The 4,731-nt window shown below is 40.9% G+C and overlaps 1 long non-coding RNA gene across 4 annotated transcripts; it reads right to left on the bottom strand.

Moving 5' to 3' along the window:
• Positions 1 to 2,454: 2,454 nt before the first annotated feature.
• On the bottom strand, positions 2,455 to 4,490 carry LOC127922320 (uncharacterized). 4 transcript variants are annotated; one of them, XR_008110972.1, is made up of 5 exons: positions 4,349 to 4,441; positions 3,148 to 3,481; positions 2,996 to 3,057; positions 2,695 to 2,913; positions 2,455 to 2,591 (listed from the first exon to the last, which is right to left on the bottom strand). It is a non-coding gene; the product is annotated as an uncharacterized LOC127922320 (long non-coding RNA). The 4 variants fall into 4 exon arrangements; XR_008110970.1 differs by lacking the exon at positions 2,455 to 2,591 and having other exon boundaries at positions 2,654 to 2,913; positions 3,148 to 3,323; positions 3,411 to 3,481; XR_008110971.1 differs by lacking the exon at positions 2,455 to 2,591 and having other exon boundaries at positions 2,654 to 2,913; positions 3,148 to 3,323; positions 4,349 to 4,490.
• Positions 4,491 to 4,731: the final 241 nt, after the last annotated feature.

Genomic DNA, 4,731 nt, shown 5'->3' with positions numbered 1-4,731 from the left:
TTTGTGATCATTAATTTCAATGATTTTGGATAAAAAATGATTTTTAGATGTTGCTATCATTAGATAATTTACAGTTTCCCATAGACTATATATAAAATGATAGAATATTAGGGCCAGAGGGAAAAAAAATAGACAAGTCATAATATTGTAACCAGTTGTTTTAAAGGAGGACAGTTGTTAAAATGACAGATGCGGGGCATTTCGTGAAATTGTACTTCAGTATGGTTTCATAAACAAAGACATGCTGATGTGCCAGAATATTAAGTATCACATTGTCATAAGTATCAAAACAATATGTAGCTTTTCTGCAGAAAGAACCAGCCTCATAAATTTATGACTTTATCATTTTTCTTCAGTGTGGCCCTAGTACTCTGTCATATAAACAAATACACATTCCATATGAATATAAAAACACAATGTGTAACATTATGTTCCTTTATTGAATAAGGACAAAACAAAGCAGGTAAACCATCAGCTCCTTTCGAAACTGAAGTCACAGTGACTCTACAAGATGGAAAGCACAGAATCCAAGCATATTATACAAAATGATACATACACATTCAAAGGTCTGTATATAACACACCCTGCATGTCTGCACACTAAAATAAATGCAGGACAAATCCATACACATCAACTGAACAGACAAATGAATGGATGCAGTAGCCTCCTGCAGCCTTGTATTACACACAGTATACCGCACAAACATCATAAGAGGCCAAATTCGTAAACGAACCCAAAAAACCCAAATTCCTCTGCCACTGCAGGACATATTTAACCAAAATTGAAAGCACACATACTAACTAAAATAATTCAACACATATTGGTCCCTCAGCAGCCGACCACTGTCGTCATCAGGGAAGATTGCCGGATTGTCCCAGTCCATGGCTGGTGGCACTCTGGGGGCCCTCTCCTTCCTCAGGCAGGCCACATTGTGGAGGACAGCACAAGCCACAGTAATATCACATGCCCTAACAGGGCTGACCCTTAATTTGTGAAGGCAGTGAAAGCGTGCCTTCAGGAGGCCAAAGGTCATTTCAACTCTGGCCCTGGTCCTGGCATGGGCATGGTTGTAGGCCTGCTGTGCTTCCTGGGGGTCTGTGAAAGGTGTCAGGAGAAAAGGCTGGCAGCCATACCCCTGTCTCCCAGCAACACACCAGAGAATTCACCTGTCAACACAAAATCTCATCATTACTACCTCATAAACACAGTGATATTCTTGACACAGCCATGATGGTTATAAATAGGGGTTGTGTGGCTTACCTTGTGATAGGCACTGATAGATTTCAGAGGCCCGAAAGATTCTGGAGTCATGGACTGAGCCAGGCCATTTTGCCACAACATTGTTGATCACACAGTCAGCGTTGCAGACCATCTGAAATCATAAGATGAGGAATATTACACCAATCAATGCACATCACTGGCAATGCAGAGTGTTCGTCAATGGACAATATCAAAAAGTTATGTTCACCTGAACATTAATGCTGTGAAAGGATTTCCTATTCACAAAATCGGCCTCATGGGCACCTGAGGGGCTTTTATCCTTATGTGTGTGCAGTCCACTGCACCAATGACATTGGGGAAACCTGTCACACAAAGTAATGAGTATCCTACTATGTGTTAACAGTTGTCCTGTAATTTGTAGATCCTCTTGCCTGCAATCCTATAGAACTCCTCTTTGATGTCACAGAGTCTTCTGTGGCCAGGGAAGAGATGAAGACATCTGCTAATGCTTTGATAGCCAGACACACACTCCTTATTGTGCGGCAAATTGTGGCCTTGTTCAGCTGTTCTGCATCCCCCACTGAGTACAGGAAGGCTCCACTAGCAAAAAAGCGCAAGGCCACACAAACCATTTGCTCCACACTCAGTGCATGGCTCCGTGCAGTGCGGTGCTTAATCCTGGGACCCAGTAGTCTGCATAGATACCTGATGCCATCTGCAGAAAACCTGTATCTTTCATATAGATGGTCGTCAGGGAAGGCCAGTGGGTCCAACCGGTCCCTGAAGACCCTTTCTCGCCTGAAGGCTCTCCTCAGCACAAGTGCTTCTTCATCCACCACATCTCGCACGAATGGGCATGCCATTGTCAGAGCAGAAAGGAACACACAATTTTGGGCCTTCATATAGGCTAGTGGCCACACCTGGTGCTGGGGGTGGGCAAAAGAGAGGGCGATGCCTTATAACGATGACTTGGTTGTACTGATTGCTGGGAAAATAAAAAAAAAACCTTAGAAAGATGCCACCGTCCTGTGTGCTCACAATAAGAGCTCATATGTCATGGCTCACTTGACTTTACGAGAATATACCTCATTTTTATTTTGAGCTGTGTCATCTTCTTGGAGCTGGGGGAGGAAATACAAATAATGATTAATACATTTGTGTTACAGTTAGCATACAGTGTACATTGAAGGCATATCTCACCTCCCTCTCAAGTTTTTATTTCAAGGTCCAGTTTCCTAATTGTCCTCTTTTTTATTTCGGACTCCAGTGCAAGATTTTCCATCTTTCTTCTTGTACTGAATGTCTATGTCTGCCAGTTCTATTTGGCGCCGGAGGTGGTTGCCATACAACTTTCTGATAGCTTGTGAGCTCTGTGAATAAAAGCGTCTGCTAAATGGCATATATTATTATTATTATTTACAATTAGCGCAGCTGGAATTTGGCAGGATGTGGTGTCCTTTTATTAATACGCACTATGTTGCCAGGCTGGTTTTCCCACTGTATAGCATCTGGGTCCTGTAAAAGAAATTAGATTTTTTGATTTTGATGAGGACTCCTCACCATTGTAGAGTAAATAGTACTTTCACAGTCTTACCATGATACCTCATGCCTTCTGGAATCCAGAGAGATGGTCTCCTCCTCATCATCATCGTCTCCATCATGTGCTGTTGCTGCTGCACTGGGGCCTTCACCCTATCACATTTAATCGGATTCATATTGAAGCTAGTAGACAAGACATGCCAGGCCTACAGTATGCCTTTGATGGAGTACTCACTGGATCAGCATCGTCTGGTGCTTGTGCTGGTGGCTCTAACAGGAACACAGTGCTGCCAGACACTGCAAGGCAATAGGTAAACCAAAGTCAGACAGTCCAAATTGATTCAATATGAATGTGGTTGTATCCCATGTAGAGATGGAAGGACATACCTTGAATGAAGCGGGTGGCATCTTGGGAGGAACCTATGCTCGTCTCTTTCCCCCAGGGATCCCCTCTAAGACGGGCCTGCCTTTATTTAGCTCCAAGGCCATGTCCTCTGCTGGGGTAAGGTCAGCCTTTGGTGACCCACCACCCGTGCCTTGTCTGTGGGTATTCTTTTTCACTGCTAAAACAGTACAGACAATGTGTGAGCAGGCACCTTCTGGGTACAATATATGCTTGTGCTTTGTTAAATATTAGTCAGGGACCATACCATTCTGCAGAATGTTCTTGTATTTGATTTTGACCTGCTGCCATGTCCGTTTTGGCCCGTTCATGTTTAATCTACACACACATTTAATGGAGTCACACTGCAAAAAATTACTTGGTATTTTTGTCTTGTTTTCAGTAAAAATATATATAAAAAAAAACTTAAATAAAGATGTATTTTCTTGATTTGCTAAATGACCTAGCAAAATAAGTATAGTTTAGACAAAAAATATAAACTTTAAGTAAATGTGTGCTTAAAACAAGCAAATAAAAAAATCTGTCAATATAATAAAAATTCTCTTGAAATAAGTTTACTTTTCCATAAACACTTAATTTTAGAAAAGTTCTCGTTTCACTGGCAGATTTTTTTTTTGCTTATTTTCCTAGGTAGTTTTGCTCAAGAAAATATTCAAGATGTTTTTAGATATTTTTTTTTTTACTGAAAACAAGACAAAAATACTAAGTAAGAAAGACATTTTTGCAGTGCAGTGAGCAACCGACCTTGGGTCCTTTGAAAGGCGCTATATAAATTAAAGTGATTATTATTATAGCTCATCTATTTATTCAATTAAATTTTATTTATATAGCACTTTTCACAATTGTTTCATTCTGTCAAAGCAGCTTTACATTAATGAAAGCAGGAGAAACAAAAAAACGGTGGACAACATAAGAAGCAGAGTACAACGGCTAAGATTAAACCGTACTGAGCGTAGTAACGTTAAATAATAATGTAAGGCTTTAATAATAATTTATCATAGCTTTATACAGTGTGATGGACTTACTTTACACAATTTCACTCATATCTGCAGTGCATTTCAATTAAAAAATTTAACCGTTTCATAATTACAGTACAACTGCGTTTTTGGAGATGTGAATTAAATATTTGAATTGTAATTGTGATGTTTCAGCGGAGCGGTGAGTGTGTAATTGTGCACTACTTACGCATTCAGGCGGTCTGCAATACTTTGCCACGCTTTTTCTCTTTGCTTTATCACTGTGGCGGTGTTGCCTTTCTTCTTAATTATATCTTTTACCTCCTCGTATGCCTCCATGACGATTTGTGCTTCCGACGGGGAAAAGTACGCGGCTCTAGTTGCCATGGTAAATCAGTTAATCTGTGATCTGTGGCGGGGTCTATTTGAGTGAGCCGTGAGCGCGCACCTATCCAGGATTGGTTTCACCTGGCTTAATGAATCCGTGTCTGCTCATCCTGGGCTTGGTCTTTGTGCAACCAATTAAGCCTGGACTCACATGTTTTGGCTTCATTGAGCTCAGCTTAGTCATTTATCCCGGATGTCTTAATTCTACTTTTGTGCAACAGGCCC

This window comes from Oncorhynchus keta, unplaced genomic scaffold (assembly GCF_023373465.1).
Source record: "Oncorhynchus keta strain PuntledgeMale-10-30-2019 unplaced genomic scaffold, Oket_V2 Un_contig_25274_pilon_pilon, whole genome shotgun sequence".
NCBI lineage: Eukaryota > Metazoa > Chordata > Actinopteri > Salmoniformes > Salmonidae > Oncorhynchus > Oncorhynchus keta.
The sequence above is the reverse complement of the archived record's forward strand: the minus strand, read 5'-3'. Positions and strand labels throughout refer to the sequence as shown.